Here is a 24,420-nt window from a genome sequence, read left to right on the forward strand (position 1 = left end):
GTTTGGTTATTGTTTTGTGAGTATAGCTTTTTTATTTAGTGAAAATAATTGAAATAAATGGTCTAACTGACCGATGTGATTGGATGGTGAGCCCTGTATTTACAGGCTTCGTGCTCACATTGACATGGAGAGTGCAGTCAAGAAACTGGAAAACACGAATGTAATAGGATCAGGTGACCTAGCTCCAGGGTTGCATTTAATAGGCCCAATTTTTTATCTCTCCTCCCTTCTTCCAGGAGTTAGATATTAATCACATCATGTTTAAAAATATATCGTCTACCCCTGAAATTATATGTACATGAACATATTTAACCAAACTAAGGTCAACTTTATCCAGCAGTCATTACACATGTGCTAGCAAAACAAATTGGAAGGCTATTAAAAGAGAATTAAAAGAGAGATAGACACCATCGCTATAAAAAAAAGTTGAGTTTATTTTTTGTGTGAAGCATTGTTGGAATTTACTGTTGTTGTTGGCCGCTGGTACATGTCCAGGAAAGTATTGTGATGTACGTCTGTCCAGGTATCTCACTGGACTGTGACCACATGGGAGTGATGACCAGGCCTTTCTGGGCAGGTTCCCACTGCCCCATGATGCCTTGCGTGTCATACTCCAGGGCCATAGTTTCTGCCTTTGGTGAATAGTCATGCTGCTGGGCACACTGGCTCACACCATCACAGTGCTTCACTCCCTGATGACATGGTGAGCCCACAACTTAACAAGCCTCTCAAATGGTCAAACAAATAGGGAGTTATTGGTCTTAAAGAAAATAACCAACACCATTTCATGAGTGTCTACTATGTATGAGGTTCTTTATGCAAATTCTTATTTAATCCTTACAGACAAACTGTAAGGTGGATATCATCCTCATTTTACAGATGGGATCGCTGAATGTAGCAGAGATGATTCTATGTGTTGGGCAAGTCTCATTTTTAAAGACTGTACTCCGCAACTTCCGTGCAGTTAGCCTGGGACCACATGACTAGTTCTGGCCACTGGTAAATGGAAATGGCGTGTGTCACTTCCAGAGGAAGCATAAGTGAGTATAAGCATAAGCATTGGTGCTCTACACTCTGTCTTCCCATCATGGCAACCTGTGTTGAGCTGGTAATGTCAATTCAATAATAAAGGCTGGGTTGCAGAGTCATTACATGGTGGATGGCCACCCTGGTGAACTCACCCAAATCACAGAGGACTTTATTCGAGTAAAATAGACATGTATTATATTTAAGTACCTTTTTTTTTTTTGAGGTGTATTTGCTACTGAAGCATAGCCCAGCCTATCCTGACTAATGCACTGAGTCTCATCGGAAATAACTTACCTGGTCGTGATTTCGTGGATGCTGATCTAGAATTCCTGCTCAGCTCTATGACTATATAGCATCCTTTATCCTTCTTAACATTATCTATTTGGTTAGAACAGGGAAAAGCGCTGAATGAAGTCCAGAATGCAACATTGAATGCCCCGAGAGTATGCTGGTATGGGACATTATACTCAGATTCTGTCTTCTTCCTTCTCAGAGGAAACCCAGTTGGTAGTCATTCTGAATAATATTCATCCTTCCAACCCCAGATGGTGTAACTTGAACTACCCATCCCTACTCATAAGCTGGATCCATCTTATGACCAGGGAATTTACCAGAGGGCTGAGTGGGGCAAAAGAAAGAGTCAGAGCCCTGGAGTAGAGAAATCACATGTAAGGTCCATGTGAGTCTGGGGTTATAAAATTGTAATTCCTCTAGAGCTTCTAAATGATTTCAAAAGGTGTCATACTGTTTCTGTGATGGGGCCAGAAAGATGGCTGTGTTGCCCAGGATGGATTAAACCAGGTTTGTAGATAGTTACGCACAAAGATTTGATGATTTAAACTGGACCTTCATTCACATGTTCATTTACTGGGCATTTTTAATGTCTCCAAGTATTAAACAAAGAAAGATCAATAAAACCAGTGCCCTTGCCCAGCAGGAGCCAACCATCTTGATGCTGATTCTGACAAGTGAACAATTATAACACAGCATGATAGATATTACACTCTATAGAGACAAGCACTGAGTGCCATGTAATTGCCAAAGCAAGCCGCCTGATTCAGCTGGACTGGGCCTGGAAGAGACAGGAAGGTCTTCCCATAGGAGCAGCCCAGCAAGGTCTTGAAGGCCGAATGGTCCAGGCAAAGAGCTGTGTATAAAATTACAAAAGCCGGAGGCATTCTGTCCTTAAGATTCTCTAGGGCGGCTGATCCTTAACCTCAGGGCCTTGAACCCACACAGTCCATGGATAGGTGTCAGGTGTTTTATAAAACCCTGAAATGGACCCAGAATCTTGTGTGCAGCTAAATTTTTCTGACTATGCTTTCCCCAAGTTCTCAAAGTTTTCCATACCCTCCAAAATTTCTCACCATTGCTCCAGAGAACACAAAAGTTCTTTGGGAAATCTAGCTGCTTTGTGGTTGAGAAATCTGCTTGCCGGTGAAAATTCGATGGTGAAGATCATCTTATGGAGAATAATATCATTCCAAAGAATTTTCTGCAATATTCCTACATCTGGGACTTAATAAAACAAAATGGCTTATAATCTCAATGCCAAGGTGTTGCTTGCTCACACACACGCACACACACACACACACACACACACACCATTTTAAGAAGATTCAAAGGCTAAACATATAATTAAAATGAAAAGGCTTTCTCCCATCCCTCGACCTTACCATAAAGGTAAATAATCTTAGCTGCTTCTTATAGTTCCATGATAAAAAAAAGTCAATCATAAACCAATATATACATATTTTTATTTAACCTAAAAATATCAAATTGTACACACTGCTCTGTCCCCTGCTTTTCTGTTCTCTGTCCCTCCATGACTGGTACATCTCAGAGATCATTCTGTAGCAGCATGTGCTAGTCTAGATGATTCTCTAGATGGCCACCGCCAGCCTCCCTTGCTGGGTTGCCCAGCCCTCTGGCATGATGCTCCTTGAGATTGTTTCCAGACATCCAGTAACGCCAATGTTGTTGCACTGCGTACCCTCATCCATCTAGTTTAAGGCACTTTCGCCAATATTTTCCCAGATTAAATTCCTCGCAGCAGAGTTGTTGGTTTAGGGTGTAAGCACCTTCACAATTTTGGTAGATATTACCAAACTGCCCTTCAAACAGCTGAACCAACACATTCTCACCCACGGTGGACGAGAGCACCTGTATCTGCATGCTACTGATATTACCGAACATTTTAATTTTTGCCAACATGATCGGTAAGAACCATTCTTTCACACTTGCTTTCATTTGTATGTCTTTAATTATGAATAAGATTGAGCACCATTTCATACGTTTATTCAGTGTGTATTTTTTACATCTCTGTGTGAGTTGCCTATGCATATCCTTTGTCCATTTTCCCACTGGGTGTGCGTTTTTCAAACTGAATTATTAAAACCCTTTGTCAGGTAAGGAAATGAGCCCTTATGATGTATGTCACAAATAGCTTCCCCAACTTATCTTTTGTCTTTTGCCTTATATTTGGAGTATCTGGGGCCATGTTAAGTTTTTAAATTTTATACATATTTAAATTTATCAACACCCAGAAAAGCTGTTGAGAGTTGAACCAGGTCTCAGGGTCCCTTTAAGTCTAAAGAAAACTATAATTAGCTAGTTATACTAATGACCACACAGCCTAAAGGGATGCACGCCTAGAGGTGGGTCTTGGGTGACTTCGGTAGGCAGGTGTAGGGCCGCTCTGTTGTGTAGGATTTAACAATTGATTCGTCTCTCCTGTACGTTACTCTGGATTCTGGCCGCTAAAAGTTGACACTAGTCAAGACAAGATTTTTTAGGGGCGCCTGGGTGGCTCAGTCAGTTAAGCGACTGCCTTCGGCTCAGGTCGTGATCCTGAAGTCCCAGGAGGGGTCCCGGGAGGAGAGCTTGCTCACTCTCCCAAATAATAAATAAATAAAATCTTTAAAAAACAAACATTAAAAAAAAGATACAATTTTAAAAAAATGTCTTTATTGTTGCCAGAGAAGTCAAATAGTTCACTGCAGTGATGGGATTTTTAAAAATCCAGCCTGTTAACATCACGCCTATCCCTCAAAAATGTGCTGGAGGAGTCCGTGAATGTCTAGGACAGAAGGAAAGTGAGGCTGAACCTCCCTCGAAGGTTTGGTGAGCTCAAGGATGCTCTGAGACTTCTTCGGGGAATGGGGAGGAGGAAATAAATTAGAAGGAAGACATTAAGTTACTTTGAGGTAGCTTTATTTTTCTTTTTAAAGATTTTATTTGTTTATTTGAGAGAGAGAGAGATAGCATGAGCAGGGCAGAGGGAGAGGGAGAAGCAGACGCTCGACCGCAGGACCCCAGGATCATGACCTGAGCTGAAGGCAGACCCTTAACTGGCTGAGCCACCCAGGTGCCCCTGAGGTAGCTTTGAATAACTTACGATCTAGTTTTCAACTTTGGGTGAAACATAGATCATCATCCTTGTGTGTTTTTACAGCTATAATGCTTACACTATTAAGGAAAACTCAGTCATCTAAATTACAGAGTTTCTCAAAACCTTGATATGCACATGAATTACCTGAAGATCTCGTTAGAATGCAAGCTCTGATTTGGTTCGGAGCTAGGGTGGGACTGCATTTCCGACTAGCTACTTGATCCCAGACCTCACGGTAGCCAGGCTCTAAAATACCCAGAACCTGGGGCTCCTGGGCTGCACAGTTGGCCAAGCAACTTGACTCTTGATTTCGGCCCAGGTCCTGATCTCAGGGTCGTGAGATCGAGCCATGGGGTCGAGCCATGGGCCGGGCTCCATGGTCAGACAAGAGTCTGCTTCAGATTCTCTTTCCCTCTGCCCCATCCGCTTGTGTGTGCTCTCAAATAAATATTAAAAATAATAATAATAACACAAAATAAAGTTCACAGAACCTGAATTTTCCTCCTATGCTTGCTGGCCTCTCCTTTTCTCGTTCTTTCTCCGGGCACATGATCTGATCGTGTTTATGTGCACACAAACACACGCTTCACATATGTCTTCATATTTCTGGTTTCTAAAACATTAATTGAGAAATAGGCCATTCATTGTTACAGAAACCACAGTGTACTTCATGACAAACCATTGGGTCTAAAGGCAAAACATTGACAAACTGAGACTTTTTTGCTTGGTCACGCCTGATGTAACGGAATGAACCCCAAAGAGGCTGTGTGCATTGGAAACTGACTTCGACCACGTTTAAATCTTCCTCCTTTAAAATATTAGCAGTTGAGTGTGCAAACCAATATTTATTTTCTAGTCAAAGGTTTGCGGCAAACGGTTTATGAATGAAAGAGATGAGGGAAGAACGCTTCGAGATGTTTCTAGTAACAGGAACGGAAATAGGATATGTTATTTCTTTAAAACGGCAGACACGGGCTTCAACTAAAAAAATTCATCCTGCTCTGGTTTTTGAAGGAGAAACTGACCATTGTTTGAAAGGCCAGGGTCCATGCTTCTATGCCAGCAGTCATAATAAATATTATTTGGTGGAAAAAAAAAAAAAAGCTGAAGATCCAGCCACATTAAGGGAGAATCTATTAACAGAATAATTGTATGGCAAGGACCCCTGAAGAAAAGCTTCCAAAATTCCATTATCTTAACTGTCACTCGCCACTTTGAGTTGTCTTGGTGCTGTGTGTTTTCATGAATTACCCGAGCTGTTTGTTTTTGCTTTATCAGTCATCACCCTGTCAGCTGGGCCATTCATAACAACTTTTGGCAGCTCATCAGGGGAGTTCAGAGCTTGAATAGGCCCCTATCCACTCTCACACCTCATTGTGTGAAACTGTTTACCAGCATTGCCTTTTTCTGTAAATATTACAAGCAGACCCCTGAAGGAGAGATGTGTGAAAACAAAATGGCCTAACCTTGTCGCAGTTGGCTGAGCTAGCAGATCTGGGGTTGGCTGAGACTTTGCAAGTCCTGGCATTTCATGTTTTCAGCCGAATAATACCTAGTCACCGGTCTTGAAGTCTTGTGTATGCTAGTTAATTAGACAATATTTAATTTGACTTAACATTTGTGTCAGTTTGGTGGGAGTGAGACTTTGTAATTAGGGAGTACAGAGCGGCTTCCTGTCACCGTTCTGCACCCATATTCTAATTTAAGGCACACTTTTTGCAGCGTATTGTCACACTTGATGTGCAGAGCCCCCCCCCCCCCCAACCCCGCCACTGTCTTTCATGCTTGACTGGTAACAAGGTGGCCTATATTATACAACCAACAGCAAATGGACCCCGTCTCCTGGACTTAAGGGCTGAAAGTTTCTGCATGATTCACCCACCAGAAACAATTTTCTAGCTGAAATGAATGTCAACAATTCTCTGTGGAAGCTAATATCACCAGCCTGCAAATGGGTATGATATATATATATATATATATTTTTTTTTTCTTTTGGTCTTTATTTGTACCGAAGTTATAGAGGCACAGATTTTTAAAGCGTCAAATAGTTCTAAGTTTTGTGAAGAAAAATAGTGGTCTCCCCGGCTCCCCCTTCCCCAGAGACGACCACTTCCAGCTCTGGTGGCAGATTGTTTCAAAATTAATTTCACAGTGAGAAATAGCCTGTTTCGCTTTGCCTGTTTTTGAATGTTCTATAAATGGAATCAGATTGTTGTGCCTTGCTCCTTTCACTTACCATTAAGGTATTTTTTTAATTATTCCTTTTTTTTTTAAGTCAAAGTGTAATTATATACAATGAAATGCACAGATTTGAAATGTACAGCTCAATGAGTTTTAACGAATAAATACACTCACAGTCCAGCTGTGGAATATTTCCATCACCCCAGAGAGTTCTCTGGAACACTTTTGCCGTCAGTACCCCTCCAAGAAGCCATCGCTTTTATTCTATCATCATCGATTACACTTAGCTTCTCTAGAACTTCCTGTATGGTATCGGACAGTAGGTACTTCTTTGCAACTGGCTGCTTTTACTTGAAAGGATGTTTTTAAGATTCGTGCAGAAATCTATTCCTTCTAACTACCAAGTGATATTTCCACTGTGGGAGTTTACTACCATTTGTTTACAAATGGACTTGCTTGTTGTTGTTCCATTGTTTCCAGGTTTTTGCTGTCGGCTTGTCTCTTTATTACCCAGTGGCAGAAGTTCCTGTATTTCTAGATAGCAAGGCCTTTGTCGGAAATAAGCTTTGCGAATATTTCTCCCCATCTGTGTTTCGTCTTCTCTTAATGGTGTTGCTGGATGAGCACAAATTTAAAATTTGGAGTATGTCCTATCCGTGATTTTTTTTTTTTTATGATGAGTGCTTCTTGTATCCTGTCAAAGAAATCTTTGCCAACCTCTAGATCATATCAATACTCTCCTGTGTTTTCTTTCAGAAAACAGTGAGGCATTATGGTTTCAGATTTTTACGTTAAGACCTCTCACAGCCTAAGTTTTGTGTATGGTGTGAGGTAGTGAGGTGGTTCTTTTTTTTTTTTTTGGTAATTTTTTAATAGATAGATGATTATTCTAGTGTGATTTGTTGCAAAAATTTTCCTGTCCCCGTCGCGTGTGTGTGGGCGCACGCACGCGCGTGTGGGCGCACACGCCTTTGTTGAAAATCAACTGACCATATATGTGTGGGTCTCTTTCAGGCCTTTATTCTGCTTCATTGGCTTGTTTATCTAGCTTGATGCAAACAGCACAGTGTCTTAATTATTGTGGGTTTAAAGTAAGTCTGGAAAGCACACGGTGTAAATCTTCTAAATGTGTTCTTGTGTGAGAGGTTCTTTTTCCTTTCCTTCCTCTTTTGCATTTTCATAGCCATTTGCAATCACTTTGTTAATTTCTACTAAAAGCTTCATGAAATTTTGATTGGGATCGCACTGAATCTATAGATCGATACGGGGAGAACGGACACTTCAGCAATATTAACTTCCCCAATCTCGAAGCATGTCACATGGCTTATATTTTTATTTGATATCTTTCTGCAATATGGAGTAGGTTTTGGAATATGAATCTTGCATATATGTCCTTAAATTTATTTTTGAGTAGTTTATGTTCTTCCTGTGATTGTAAATAAATTGCTTTCTAACTTCATCTTCTAATTGCTGGTAAAAAATAGAAATAGAATTACATTTTATATATTGACCTTGATTCCTAGGACTTTGCCAAATTCACTTTGCAATTCTGGAAGCTTTCTGGGGTAGATTTCTTAGAATGTTTTATATATACAATCATGTCAACTGTGAAAAAGACATTTTGCTTCTTCTTAATTTGTATCCCTTTACATTTTTCTCACATTGGTGGACTAGCTAGCACCTTCAGTATGTTACTGAGTGGAAACGGAGACAGTGACTATCTTGTTCCTGAACTGAGAAGCATTCAATATTTCACCACTGACTATGACATTAACTGTCGTTCTTTTCTATATGCACATTATCAGGCTAATGAAATTCCTTTTTTTCCCCCCAGTTTTTTGAGAATTTTGTTTTCATGAACCGGTGTGGAATTTTGTCAAAATTTTTGCATTGAAATATTTTTTTTTCTCTTTGATTCTGTTAATGTGGTGAACTACAACTATTGATTTTGAAATGTAATACCAACCTTGCAATCCTGGCCTAAGTTCCACGTATTAGTAACATTTATCCCAGTCATATAATGCTGACTTTGATTTTTAAAATATTTTATCGAGGACTTTGTATATATTTATTCATGCATCATCTTGGTCTCTGATTTTCTTTTCTTGTAATGTCTTTGTCAGGTTTCAGTAACAGGGTCATACTAGCCTCATGAACCAACTTGAAAAGCATCTCCTATTTTCTCAGAGTTTGGGATTAAACTGGTATTGGTGTTTTCCTTAAAACTTTGATAGAATTTGTGAGTAAAGCTGTCTGGGCCCGGGGTTTGCCTTGTCGAAAGATTTTTAATTATGAATTTTATCTGAAAATAGATTGAAGGCTATTTGCATTTTTCCATTTCTTCTTGTGCTGATGTTGGTAAGATGTGCTTTTCCAGGCATTTAACCACTTGCCCTAAGCTTTGAATTTATAGGCAAAAAATCATCAATGCTTTTCTCTTTTTGGAGAGTTGAAGCCCTTTTCATTATGTAATAAGCCCCTTTATTTACCAGTAATGTTTCTTGTCTGAAGCCAACTTTTAAAAAAAATTTTATTATCTATTTGAGAGAGAGAAAGAGAGAGAGCACGAGTGAGAGGAATGGCAGAGGGTGAGGGAGAAGCAGTCCCCAGCCCAACCCTGGGACTCCATCCCAAGACCCTGAGATCATGACCTGAGCCGAAGTCAGATGCTTAACCGACTGAGGCAGCCAGGTGCTCCTGAAGCCATCTCTGCTATTTAATAAAGCTACTTCAGCTTTCCTTTGAGTAGTGTCTACACAGCATGTCTTTTTCATCCCAGCCTGTGTCTTTCTATTTAAAGTGGTAGTTCTAAAGGCAATGGATGGTGGGCTCTTGATTTTTTATCTAATCTAACAATCTAAATTTTAATTAGCATGGTTTACATTGAATGCGACTATTGAATTAAAACCTCTCATCTAACCAGCTGTTTTCTATTTATTCCATTTGTTCTTTGTGTCTCTTTTCCTTTTTGCTTGCCTCCTTTTTGCTTAATTGAGCCCTGTTTATGATTCAATGTTATTACCCCCATTGGATTATCATGGACAGCTCTTCTGAAAAAAAAATTCAGTAAAACTCTAAGGAGTTTACCATATACGTCTTATGTAATTAAAGTCTACTTTCAAATAATCTTTTGTTTTACGACTAGTGTAAGGAGACCAATCCATCCCCAATGTCTTGCTCACTTTCTTGTTCTATTGCTGCTGCATATTTACTCTTACATACGCCCTAAAAACACAAGACTACTATTTTTGCTGTAGACGGTTATTTTTCAGAGCAGTTAAAAACAGTACAAAATGAATGTTGAACTTTCTTTACCTTTAGTTATGTCATTTCTGGTGCTCTCATTTTCTTTGTGTAGATTCGAGTTCTGTCTGCTATGAGAGTCCTTCTGCCCTAAGCACTTTCTCTAAACTTCCATTACAGCATGGGTCTGCGGGCAATGAATTCACTAAGATTTGGTTTGGGTTTGGGTTCAGCAGAGTCTTTATTTCTCCTTTTATTTGAAAGACATTTTTGCTGGGTATAGGATTCAGATTTGACAGATTTTTGTTGTTGTTCACTCACAGAGACATCACCCATTATCTTCTGGGTTGCATGGTTTCTGAATAGAGGTCTGTGGATTCTTATCTTTCATTTGTATCTCGCTACATGGGATGTTTTTTTGTCCTGCCTTCCTAATTTTCCCTTTGTCTCTGGTTTTCCGCAGTTTGAATATAATATGCCTTTGGTGTGGGGGTTCTTGTGGAAGGGGAGCATTTATTCTGCTTGGTGTTCTTTGAGTGTCTTGGAATGGTTCTTTGTTTTAGAAGTTTCTTGCATATTATTTCTTCTTATCGTTTCTTCCTGACATGCTAATCACACTTAGTTAGATCTTTTATCTACATTTCTCTAGGATTCTCTGCTGTGTTTTTTCCTCCACACTCCATCCTTCCCCACTGTTTCGCAAATCAATGCCAGAACTGTTATGAATCTTGTTTCCATATGTGTGAGGCTGACTAAAGAAATTTTGTTGCTGTTGTCTCCTCTTCTTCTCCAAATCCTTGTGGGTTCATCCCTTTAAAAGATTGTTTTCTGCCATGTTAGGAAGTTGAGTGAAAGTAGATGCATGTGTGGAATCTGCATCTTTACCAGGAAGTCAACTTTGAATTTCGTTATTTAAATTAAGCTTAAATGGTGATAAGGACTACATTTTCCATTATCTTTGGAATGAATTAATGTGTTATTGCTTATCTTCTCACTTTGAAAGACTTTGCATTCTCAGAAATAAGAGAAAAGAATCACAAATAATGATCGCTAACATTTGTCATAATTCTCTGTGCCGGTGTCGTTAAGTGCCGCTCTTGTACTGATTTAATCCTCACAGTGACTTTACAGTATAGACAATCTTATTATCCTCAGTTTTAAAGTTGAGAATAAATTGAGGTACAATTAGATTAAGTAATTTGCCCAAAGATGCGAAGTAGAAAATGACGGAAGTTGGTTTCTTAACCACTCTATGCTGAATGCCTTTAGCAAATGGGAAGATAAATGCTTTTAGGTAATATCTTTGCTTTTGGTCTCTGGAATTCTTCATGTGCTACTATTACCTCTCCAAGAATCTTAAACTATTTATCATCTAGTACATATTTAATGCCTATTAGGTACCCCAATCGTTTTGTTCACTGTGGGGGTATAAAGAATACAGCAGGGCTCTTTCCTTCAGGGAGTTTACATTTCTCCAAAGAAAAGGCTCCCCAAAATGTGGAAGTAAGTTTTATGGTCCAGAGTGGTATCACCATTCAGAAAAAAAAAAGAAAGCTTGATTTGATCCAGGCACTCGGAAACCATGGAAAACACACTAAAAACAATGATGATTATTCAAAAACCCCTGGATTACCCATGGACGTTTTCACTTTTCCTTTTGCTTCTTTTTGTTCTTAATTCTTAGCTGTTGTATTGTTTATAAATACTTCTTCTATGGAACAAAGTAAGAGGATTGTTCAAAAACCCAGAAGTTCTTTATAAAAGCTTAAAGTGGAAAGAGTCTCAAATTCTTGGTTACACTCAAGTTCTTGGTCCAGATATATATCACCTGGAAGACACACACACACACGCACGCACACACACACACGCACACACACGCATGCGTGCACACACACGCACGCACACGCAGCACACACGCACACACGCACGCACACGCATGCGTGCACATGCCCATGCACACGCACACACGCGCACACACGCACGCACACACACGCATGCGTGCACATGCCCATGCACACACTTTTTATCCCACTATCTTCCTTTCCCCATCAAGATGGTTAACTGAGAATTAACATGTATTAGTGGTGTTCCCTGGTATTTCTGGACTAACTGTGAGTAAATAAAGGGTGTAATTGATACAATATTATCTTTAGATTGGCTGTCACAGTATCTGACTCTTAAGAGGCACCAAACTAATATTTGTTGTTTCGTTGATTGAATGAATGAAATGAAAGGAATCCTAGGGTGAACCTTCTTATAAACAATAGTCCTCATGAGTTTGTAATTTGATGTGAAGAGATTTTTCTTTTTCTTTTTCTTTTTAAGATTTTACTTCTTTGAGAGAGAGAGAGAGAGAGCACATGAGCAGGGAGGGTCAGAGGGAGAAGCAGACTTCCTGCTGAGCAGGGAGCCCGATATGGGACTCGATCCTGGGACTCCAGGATCATGACCTGAGCTGAAGGCAGTTGCTTAACCAACTGAGCCACCCAGGCACCCTGAAGAGATTTTTCTAATGCAATGTACATCAACATATCTCAGGGAGAAAGGACATGCTATAGGATCAAGAGGCTGTATTTGTTTATAGTCATGTCTCCCCTCAGCAGTGCTGTAACTGGCTGATAGCCGGCTCTCAATAAATATTTGTTGGATGCAAAAATGAATCATTTGACAGTATCTGGTTTGCTGCTGGAGAAAGTCTATATGCCACATAACAACTTATCCAGGAGGAAATTCCGGACAAAACTAAGAGTAACCATAGAACAGTTTTTTAGGAAAAACTTGACAATGCAGTGGTCGGACCATCCACTTTGGAATCATGCAGACCTGGGATCTAGTACCAACCCCGCCACTTAGGAGCTAGCTATGTAACCTCAGGAAAGTTGCCCAGCCTCTGCAAGTCTTCATCTTCCAGTTTTTCAATGTGGGGCAGTAACAGTATTTCATGTTTGCTGTAATTATTAAGTAAGATATTCCACATCAAGATCTTATTTTGTGACCAACAACCTTATGTGCTCAACAAATGGTAAATAACAAGTTATTGTTACACAGAGATTTCAGGAGCTGAGGCTGTGGCCATTTGGATCTCTAGAAAATCTTAACAAAAATGGGGAAACCTAAAACAGAGGAGTCTACATCCTTCCTATGTTCCTCTTTTCTTGCTTTAGGAATTTTGAGCGACCTTTATTTGGCCTTATGGGTGTGTGGAAAGGTAGGGCATGGGATGGGAGCTAGAAATCCTTTCCACTTCTAGAGAAATGCCCTCTACCAAGGATTTATGCTGACAAGGCAACATAGCCCCCCCCCATCAGCTGAGGATGAAAGCAGCCACAGACAATGGGATATGACACAATAATGAGTTCTCATTTGTCAGGTGTCAGCTTGCTGATATGGTCTAAGGATACGGTGTTCAATAAGTCTTAGAAATCAGTAATAACAATACCATTTACACAGCAGTTCTTCCTACAGTTTTCAAAGTACCTCCACACACACTCTCTGTTTTAATTTACATCACAATGCTATGAGGAACCTGACATAAATATCACCACTCCCATTTTATAGATGAGTCAATACGTTCTGAGAAGTGAAGTCACCAGGCCCAAGGCCACTTGGCTGCTCTGTAATTGACCTCAGACTTGAACCTAAGTCCTCACCCTGGGTTCATTCCTTTTTTTCCATGAAACTTTAGCAGGCTGTTTGTCCTACAGAATCCATCTATTTTGATTATGAAATGTGCTTGCAAACATGTTAGACCCTTAAGCATTTGTGTTTATAAAATGATTTCATAATTGGTAGTAGCAGCCCGTTTTTTAAACCTTACTCTCTTTTTGATCTAACAGGAAATGAAGGTTTTCTTCTGGATACCCCAGATCTTTGATGATGCCAGTGAGGAAACATCCACACCCTTTGGTTAGACGGTGAAGCATGAGGCTGTGGTTATTTTCATCATTTACTCCATGGAAGGTTGAAAGCTGTTAAGCAGAATCAATCTTAGGACAGAGAACGGTGGAACTCCGGAAGGTGCAACCTTACCAGCATCTTGGTGGATGCTTCCCGATTGTAGCATCCTTTTCATCTTCAACTTATATTCCAAGCTGTTACCTAGAATAAATCCCACCATTTCTAGCTAATGCACGGTCTTTGTTTTGAATGGAAAAGAGGGAAAATATATTGATCCCCTCTGGCAGCACAGGAGATACGCCTAAAATGGAATATCTTTCACCATCATGAATAACATTAATCTTTACAGTTCTCCAAAGTAAATAATTACTGTATAGTTGGCTTCCTATTTATATGAATTGACAGCATCCTTTGAGTCTCCAGGTGACAGAAATTCTCTCCAGAAACCATTCTTAAGATTATTGTCAAATTCCTTAATGAGGAATTAGAAGCTAAAGTGGCTAGCCTCTAGGTACAACCGGTTGGCAACATGCTGATCTTCTCCCTTCTGGATTCTTCAGAGAGGGTTGATGGATAAAGCTCTGAAGAGCTGTTGAGCATGCCAAGTCTTCTGGTGTGAGGGCAGCCACCATGCCCCAGTCTATGCTGAGCCTGTCTTGTGTATTTCCAAGTACTCAGGTATGTGATCCTTGCACACGCCCATACCCTCTGCTGAGATGACGTAGTAATCACGGGCATGAGGATGTCACAGGCACTGTGCTACATTCATTCTCGAAATAATCTCACTTTATTCCAACAACAATAATTTGAATTGGGAAGAAATGTTAACACTTGGCACGTTTCAAAACAAGGGCTTGGATAGATGATCTACTTTGTCCAAGGCCACATAGCTATTAAATGGCCAAGTAGGGACCTGAACCTAGTTCTGTCTACGCCCAGCTCAATGCTTTCAACTATCACCTTCATTGTCTCCTCCAAGATAACGGCTTCCCTGTGGTAACTGGTAGAGGCTGGAAAACAGAGGCCTGAGAGAACTTTTCAATATGAAATGATAACTCTTTGCCCACTGAGATTCTTATTTAAAAAAACCCAGAGGAAGATTATATTAATATATTTATTCAATATTTATGTACAATATTTACATTTACAAAACGCTTTAGAGTGTAACAGAATGGGCGGAAATTTTTATTTGGGCATATAATTGTCTTTTCTTTCATATTCATTTATTCCTTTGATTTGTATAATATGTTCTTCACTTGGTCTTCTGAGATCATGTACAATGGTAACAAATTTTAAATAAGATTAATAAAAGATTATTTCATATCACTCATAGGGAAAACCGACTAGGGCCATGCCGGTCTCCGTTCTTTATACACGTTATGCAAAAGAGGATAATACCATCCCCAGAATACTGTCTACAACACCAGCTGTGCTTATTCATGGTGCTTTAAAAATATATTGAGCTCTTATTCCTCATTTATTTTGTGGTATTCACTCTCTGCCCTTCAGGTGGTTGGGGAACACAACATTTCAGATGAGGAAATGACTTTGGTGAGCATCACCTCAAGTAGCCACACTATGTCCTTCTTTCATTGATCATCAGACAAGAATCCTCCGCATGAAGCACCTGGGTGGCTCAGTCGTTAAGCGACTGCCTTCGGCTCAGGTCACGATCTCAGGGTCCTGGGATCGAGCCCCGCATCGGGCTCCCTGCTCCGCAGGAAGCCTGCTTCTCCCTCTCCCACTCCCCCTGCTTGTGTTCCCTCTCTTGCTGTGTCTCTGTCAAATAAATAAATAAAATCTTAAAAAAAAAAAAAAAAGAATCCTTTGCAGAGGTTTCTTGCTGACAATTCCCTCCACCTGGAAATCTTTTCCCTAGATGGTCACATAACTGCCAACTTCAGTGTCTTCAGGCCTGAAATCAAGAGGCACCTTCGCCAAGAGGCCTGCCTCAGACCCAGATCCCAAAGAACCCCCTGTCCGGGGTGTATCCTGACATGTCTTTTATTTTCTCCTTAGCACATGGTACTTTGTGTTAAGAACCCTAGAGTTCCAGGGTTTGGTGAGAATAGATTTAAAAAATAAGTTGATGAGCCACTATCGTGTCTTTTTTTTTTTTAAGATTTTATTTATTTGACAGAGACACAGCGAGAGAGGGAACACAAGCAGGGGGAGTGGGAGAGGGAGAAGCAGGCTCCCTGCTAAGCAGGGAGCCCGATGTGGGGCTCAATCCCAGGACCCTGGGATCATGACCTGAGCTGAAGGCAGACACTTAACTGACTGAGTTACCCAGGCACCCCTATTGTGTCATTTTTAAATGGCCACGACCTGCTTTAAAATTCATCTTTTAAGGAATCTCGTTAGTGTAAAGTATTCTGAGGGCTTACAATATATTCCCTGTCTTTTTAAGGACCCAGATCATTACTGAGGAGGGCATGCAAATGTGTGGCTGGGGCAAATGCTTATATTTGGTCAACTTACAGGTTCTAAACAACTTGTATGTGTAATCAGAGGGTTAAAAATTATTCTAAAAAATATATTTTCTCATCCTTGTATGCATGTGTGTGAATATTAATTTTTTTCTTTAAAACTTGTAGGCAGGAGTGCTTCACTCGAGTGTGGTTAGAAAGATCAGGGCAGGGGCACCTGGGTGGCTCCGTCGGTTAAGAGTCCAACTCTTGGTTTCGGCTCAGGTTGTGCTCTTAGGGTCGTGAGATCAAGCTCCACGTCGGGCTCTGTGCTCAGCACGGAAGTCTGCTTGAGTTTCTCTCTCCCTCTCCCTCTGCTCCTGCACCCCCAAAATAAATAAATAAATCTAAAAAAAAAAAAAGGAGGGGCGCCTGGCTGGCTCAGTCATTAAGCATCTGCCTTCGGCTCAGGTCGGGATCCCAGGGTCCTGGGATCGAGCCCCGCATCGGGCTCCCTGCTCCACGGGGAAGCCTGCTTCTCCCTCTCCCACTCCCCCTGCTTGTGTTCCCTCTCTTGCTGTGTCTCTCTCTGTCAAATAAATAAATAAAATCTTTAAAAAAAAAAAAAAGGAAAGAAAGATCAGGGCAGAGGCCTGTACTGGGGCAGGGGGCCGGGGGACAGGCAGACCGGTTAAGTGGTTCTCAACTCAGGCTGCACCTTGTTAATAATGTCATATCCTACCAACCGGGACCAATCAAACCCGGATCCTGGGGGTGAGGGGTGAGCTCAGGCACCAGTATGTCTTCCTGATTTACAACGTGGGATGAGAACTGCAGGTCGGCAGGCAGCTAGCGTCTTTTCTTGAGGAAAATGAACAACTGTTGTCAGCCTCTGCTTCCCCCAGGCCACCAGCTAGAGGTTCCTGATTCTCATTCAGCTCAGCATCCCTCTCTGCAGCTGTCCGTGGTTTCTGGAACTAGTCTCGCTATCTTCAACACGGTGCCCAAGGAGCCTAGTGCGGCTGCCCCTGCACCCTCCCCTTGGTCCTGGTCTTCAGTTTCTGATTGTTCTTCAGCTGCCCTCCTGGTCTCTCAGCCCAAACCTCAGCCCGCTTGCCTGTGCCTGACCACTCTTGGCTTTACTCCTGCCAACCTCTTCTTCTCGGAGTCAGGGCCAGTTCCCCGCCCCCCCAAGCCACCAGCTGGGGTCCTGCTTCAAAGGGGTTGAATCACCCGAATCACAGAAGAGTCCCTCCTGACTCATCACAGCCTGGCAAAGCCTGCGGCTGCCAAATCCCCTGACAGGTCAATCTCCTCGAACGTGGACCCTTGAACAGGACCTTTGAATTCATGAAGAAATGAGTTCACCTCTTTAGCAAAGTCGCACAGCAAGGAGGGGGGGGTGAAGAATGGGGACCATTAATGCAATCAGTCAACCATGGGTGGGAGGCCAACAGAGGAGGTACTGATGGAGCATTTCTAGAAAGAAACAGACATCGTAGGAACGTCAGCTACACAGGGAGTTCACTTTGATCTGAGATGAAAATAAGGTGTGACGAAATAACAGTGGTGATTACATTGTCGTGGAGGGTCCAAAATGTGGCGACGCAGCATTGCACGAGAAAGGCGTACAAACTCTTTCGATAGGTCACCAGTGGAAACCTCGGGGTGCTACTCGCAGGCATGAGCCCAAGGAGAGAATGGGCTTGGCTGAGATCCCGCCCAAGACGGCTACGTCCCCACTGCAAAGCTGCCTTCTCCCAGGGAAGCAGGGAAGTTGGGGCTCCTGCAACCACAGCTGGGTTCTTAGAAGCCTGTGTAGACCCAGTGGTGCCAGGTGCCCTGGGTTCATCACTTGGCTTCCGGCACAAGGGGCTACAGCTCGGAATCTCCTCTTCCCTGGGCACCTGGGGGGATTGCATTTCCCTGACCCTTTGCCATGTGAGAGGAAGTGTCATCTATCACTTCCTTGTGGAAGCAATCAAGAGCCATTCATTTGATGGTGGCATCAAAAGATAGTGGAGCCTTGGGTCCCTGGGTGACTCCATGGAGCTCCGCCCCCTGCTGACCCACACTGGACGGAGAGCATGAAAGAGATGTGATTCCTGATTGGGTTAAGCCTCGGAGGGGCGGGGGATGGCTTTGGTGGCCGCAGAACCTAGTTTATCCTCACTCCCCTTTTTTTTTTTTTTTATTCGAGACACAGAGATACAGAGAGAGAGAACATGAGCAAGGGGAGCAGAGGGAGAGAGAGAAGCAGGCTTCCCGCTGAGCGGGGAGCCTGATGCGGGGCTCGATCCCAGTACGCTGGGATCATGACCTGAGCCGAAGGCAGACGCTTAACCGTCTGAGCCACCCAGGCGCCCCTATCCTAACTCCTTTGAGGACTTTCCCCATGAATGTGCTCCTGCAAATTCTCTAGAACTTTAACGTTTCCCTCTTGCCTGGTACAGTAGAGGGAGTGGTATTTTTCTTCACCGAGAGAGGGAAAAAGAGTCTGGCCTTACCTTCCTGTGTTCATCTAAGTGCAGGGAGGCTAGGGGATGGAGAATTTGGCATCTTACTCAGGACTGTGCGTGCAGTCAATGTGTAGAACCATCTGGCTACAGGATTTTCATTTTTCTATTAGAGATGAAGGAGAGCTCCAAATAGGTTAAGTCCCTTGCCTGAAGATCCCATAGCTGGTAGATGTCAGAGCTGGGACCAGAACCCAAGCCCATCTTGACTTCAAAATCTGTGTTTCTTTTCCCCCAGCATAAACATACAAGGAGTGAGTTCTTAACTCCTAGCCTGTTCATGCTTTTCACCTCACCATAATCTCTTTAAAATAATCTTTTGTTAGGTCAATCTACTATTCAAAGCTATTATTCTTAGAATTATGTCCTTCTTTCATTCCATCCAGATTTGTTTTTACTGATCTTTGACACCTGACGTGCTACAAATCTGCGTGTTTGTTTAAACTCTAGTCAAACACACTCGTGTTTGTTTTAAGTTGGAATATCACCACCAGGCTATCTGGAAATGCCTCTACCTCGGCCACTACAGGTTTTCAGAAAGGCCAGGATTGCCCTTTGTGGCAAGGATCTAGGAGGAGGGAAATGGAATGAGACAGAGAGGGAACAAGGTTATTTGTGAAAAGGGGAAAATGAAGGTTTACTCAATTAATAGAGGCCTTTTGGTACCTAGGATCGTCTCAGCTGCCATGCCTGTGACCCTTAGAAATGTATGTGGCATCTACTTCAGGAAAGGCCCCCCGTGCAAACAAGATGAAATCGCAGTGCAGATCCACAACTCCCCCGCTCCGTGCACATGGGATGGTTCACTTGGCTTTGCAAGTGCATCCAAGCTGCCTCGTTCAGACGTTGGTGGAGGGCAGGCCTCGGCCTGCATTCTCTGACTCCTGACATGACTTCTCGATGGAGCGCCAGGATTTTTCTCAAGTGTAACAATATGAATTATCAAGTCACTTTAAAACACGTGTGATGTATGTGTGCATTTATTTCACAGGAATGGTATAAAGATTAAATACTTAATGAATCCATTTTTCATATCAAGAATATATTTGCCCTACGCCTAAATATATCTCTCCCTTCTGTTTCTCATGAGAAATATAGCTATCTTTATTATGTAATCAGTAATAGATCATTCCTTCTAAGCAGGATCTAATTTTAGCAACATGATGAATGGCCTGGGAATGTATTCCACTGCCCTCTGCAGAAAGGAATATATATCAGACCTGCTCAGGTGTGTGTCATTTCTTTATATCGGGATGTTTCTGCTCCCCAAGTGGCAGCCTGGGTTTTTCTGGTTGAAAGCCCCAAGTTCTGTCTCTGTTTCGGCTCCTGCAGACACAGTTAGGAAACAACCGTGTATGAACAATAACCAGGTTTGCTAGCTCCAGCCAATGAGGTACGTGGCTCTCCTGAGCCTGTATTTATTGAACCAGCTCGAAAATGACCCACTGGTTTTTTTGTTGGTTTTTTTTTTTTTTCCCCCTTCAATTCATCTCTATGCAGGAACTGCTTGTGGAGGACTACCCTCAACCACCGACCGCCTCCCCAACCGCCATCTCTCATTTTGTCTTTAGGCAGAAAAATTTCTTTAAAATGCAGGAATCAGGGATGCCTGTGTGGCTCAGTCGGTTAAGCGACTGCCTTCGGCTCAGGTCATGATCCCAGGGTCCTGGGATCGAGTCCCACATTGGGGTCCCTGTTCAGTGGGGAGTCTGCTTCTCCCTCTACCGGCCGCTCTCCCTGCTTGTGCTCTCTCTCCTCTCTGTCAAATAAATAAATAAAATCTTAAAAAAATAAAAATAAAATAAAATGCAGGAATCATTCCAGTTTGACTAGCAGGATAAGGAAGGAGTAGCTTCTTTTTTTTCTGGAGCTTCCAAAGAGAGAATGTTCATTTTTCTTCCATGCTCCCTGTGAGTTTTCTGGCTGCTTCTGAACATGCATCATAGGCACCCGTACCCCACATCTTGATAACATTTTAATTTTAAGACTATTTTGAATTCATTTTTCATTTATCTGTAAGAGAGGCACAGCAGTACTTTATCCCCATTTTGCAGCTGTGAAGATTGAGGTTCGGACAGACTAAAATGTGACTTGTTCAAATTTTGACATATGATCCTGTAAACACCCAAACTTACAACTCCATATCATACTACTGACTATGCTTAATATTTAATGGTATCTATAGAAGATGAAAGGTAAAATTTAGGGTTTTTTTTTTTTTGCAACAGTTGTATATGTAAAACTCTGAAATTCTTTGTGCAACTACTATATTTGTTGATTCTAAGATGTCTTTTCTTCTTTCTTATATTCATTCCTCTGAGCCTGGGACACATCCTACAGTCAATGGGGAATCATAATCTAATCAACAATTTTTTTTCTTTCTTAGTGGTCACAGCAGACTGATCCTTAAAAGGTCCCAAATCTTCACCCCCTCTTTGTCTCCATGTCCTTTGCAATGTCACTTTGTTAACTTCTCATCAAACAGGTCAATTTCCTCACGCCTTGAGAATGGGTCGGTCTCATCTTTCCTTATTCCTGTAGAGGGCGCTATTGGTGCCCTTTGCTCTTACCCACTTCAGCCTGCGTGACTTCCAGAAGTACCTGCATTTCTTTGCCTGAGGGCCGTCTCTGGCTGCCAAAGTCCGCTTTGCCTGTTGTGATGGCTTAAAAATATGTTTACAGATCCTTTGACACTCCTCCCTCCTCTCCTCTTGAATGTGGGCCAGACTTCATGACTTGACTCGCTTCTATCAAATGGAATGTGGTAGAAATGACAATGTGATTTTGAAAACTGGGTCATAAAAGGCACTGTGACCATGCTCTGTCTTGGATCACTCACTCTGGCATAAGCCATATGTCATGAAGACCCTGGAGTCGTCCAGTGGAAAAGTCTACGTGGAGAGGAATTGGCCAGCTGCGTTGAGTGAGTTATCTTCGATCCTCCACCCCTAGTCAAGTCTTCAGATAACTAAAATCCTGCCGATTCCTTCACTGCAACCTCAAGAGGAAACCCAAGCCAGAATTAACCAGCTAAGCTATTCCCAAATCCCTAACCCTCACAAACAGTGTGAGATAATAAATGTGTATCATTATATTAAGTCACCAGGTTTTGGGATAATGTATTGCTCATCAATATAGAGCTAAACCCATCCATGTGGCAGGCTGGATATGGTGGCAGATTATCTTTTGGAAGCATTCCTCAAGCAGTCACAACAGTAGGTTGTATAAACACCATAGATTTCTCACCCCTTGGGTAGGATAACTGAACTCCCAGTTTCCCCAGAAGGATTAAGTTCCAATAGCCCAGAATGATAACTGGCTTGATAACACCCTTTATCGGCCACTTTCCCTTCCCTGTCTAACTTCTTCACTTCCCTACCAGTGTTTCCGTCATTTTCCATATTAAATACCTGCTCTCTAGTCCTTATCTCAGAATCGCGTCTTTTGGGGGAATTGGGAATTCCATAGGTCAGTTCCACATAACCAATTGCCAAGTCCCATGCATTTTCATTTAAAATTCTCTTTCTGGGGCTGCATTTCAATAGCACCAACCTGAGCTGATGCAAAGAATAAATGAATGAATAGGGGTTACGTGCGTGGCTCAGTCTGTTAAGTGTCCAACTGTTGATTCCAGCTCAAGTCATGATCTCAGGGTTGTGGGATTGAGCCCTGTCTGGCTGTGTGCTCAGCAGGAAATCTGCTTCTCTCCCTCTCCCTCTGCCCTTCTCCCTGCACGTTCTCTAAAATAAATAAATCTTAAAAATTTTTTAAAAAGAATGAATAAATAAACAAACGAATGAATGAATAAATAAATAAAATAAGCAAACAAGAACAACAATATCCTTCCACGTCACACATATATAAATATTGCATGAACACATGCCCCCCCAATTCTTAATACAATTTCAAATTCAAAACCAAGAAAAGAACATCCACAAGTGTCAGAAACAGACAGAATACTCAGCTGCAGTGACAAGAGGGAGGTGAAATGAAAACACTCCCATATGAATCAATAGGACAGAGAGGCCTTAGCAGCCGAAGTTTGAAGTGCTGTGAGCAGGATTGTGTAGGCCCTAGTAGGCCTCATGAGTGCCCGGAGCAGGAACCAGGCTACCTGCATGAAGCCAGGGGTCCTGAAGAGCTTATCTAGTATCCTCTGAGTCAGGGACTAGAGAAATCATCCACTAGTCTCGGGGAATAGCATGGAAACTTGTAATTTTCCTAGGCCATGTAAATAACAGAAATCATCCAAAAGAAACGGAGACTTGTGCCACAAATGGTGTAAGGCCTGGTACCATTACTCAGGTACCTCAAACTAAGAATTTTCCTAAAATCTCATCCAGAATTGGTAAATGTAAAAACACCCCACATGGACGCTCTAGAGCACATGAAACTTCCACAGACTCTGCTTTCTCTGGCATCTCCATAAAGAAGAGTTTACAGAAAGAAAAAAAAGAAGAGAAAAGAAAAGAAACCACAGAAGGAAGCCAACCACAATAGGGGGGACAAATGGGAAAATTTGCATCTCAAGAACTAGAAATAATAGAACAACAATAAAGAAAAAAGGCTTTCAAATGAATAGTTTAAAACATTTCAAGACATGAAAAAAGGAATGGTGACACAAACCAAGGATAAAACTATTTGAAAATGGGCAGATTTGGGGGGGTGGTATTCTAAAAATGAAAAAAAATTGGAATGAAAACCTAATGGGGCCAGTTGGTCTGTGAGTAAATATGGCTGATGGGAGAATAAGCGAACTGGAAGACAGATCAGAGGGAAATCACCCAGACTATAATACAAAGGATAAAGAGATGGAAAATATGAAAGTTGATTAAATGAGAAGGTCCTACATATGTTTCTGAAGAGTTCCAAATGGATAAAGAAATAGAGTAAAAGGCAAAAAAAAGATTGCCATTATCTAAGAAATGAGTCTTCAAATTAAAAAAGCACACCAGGTATCATGAAGTATAATTAGAAATAAACCCACTTTTAAACACAGTAGTTGAGGGGCACCTGGGTGGCTCAGTCAGTTAAGCATCTGCCTTCAGCTCAGGTCATGATCCCAGGGTCCTGGGATCGAGCCCCACATCGGACTCCCTGCTCAGTGGGGAGTCTGCTTCTTCCTCTCCTCCCTGCTTGTGCTCTCTCTCACTGTACTCTGTCTGTCTGTCTCTCTCAAACAAATAAATAAAACCTTAAAAGAAAAAATCTTAAAAACACAGTAGTTGAACTGCAGAGTATCAGCCTTAAAAACTAACAGAAAGAAAAAACAAACACATTACCTACTACTAAGAACATACTTCCCAAAAGTAAAAATAGCTGGCAGAACACAGCTATCGTGTTATAAATGCAAGGCTATGTGCACAGGAAAAATGCACTTAAGTGCTGACAGACACTACTGTCTCAGAATGAAAGTAAAAGAAAGTCAACTCCAGACATCGTAAGACTATTTTAGCAAATAATACTTTGTCGAGTAGTATGTAAAGATTTACTTTGGCAAAAACAGGGAAAAGAAGTAAAATGCAGTGTTTAAGGAATGCATAAACATGTGGCTAAAGCTAAATAAACCCTCAGTAGTATATTTAAAATGCCCTTTATGGGGCGCCTGGTTGGCTCAGTTGGTAGAGCTTGTGACTCTTGATCTCCAGGTTCTGAGTTCGAGTCCCATGCTGACTGTAGAGATTACTTAAATATAACATTTTTTTTAAAAAGTCTCCTTTATGAGTTTAAAACTCATAAGGTAGAAATAAATTTC

At 41.6% G+C, this 24,420-nt stretch overlaps 1 long non-coding RNA gene across 1 annotated transcript in view; it reads left to right on the forward strand.

Moving 5' to 3' along the window:
- Positions 1 to 15,397, forward strand: part of LOC113936523 — a 43,457-nt gene extending 28,060 nt beyond the window's left edge. Inside the window, exons 3-4 of the long non-coding RNA XR_003524282.1 lie at positions 13,681 to 14,419; positions 15,251 to 15,397. This is a non-coding gene — a long non-coding RNA (uncharacterized LOC113936523). The remainder of the gene's footprint in view (positions 1 to 13,680; positions 14,420 to 15,250) is intronic.
- The last annotated feature ends 9,023 nt before the right edge of the window (positions 15,398 to 24,420 follow it).

This window comes from Zalophus californianus, chromosome 17 (genome assembly GCF_009762305.2).
Source record: "Zalophus californianus isolate mZalCal1 chromosome 17, mZalCal1.pri.v2, whole genome shotgun sequence".
Classification (NCBI taxonomy): domain Eukaryota; kingdom Metazoa; phylum Chordata; class Mammalia; order Carnivora; family Otariidae; genus Zalophus; species Zalophus californianus.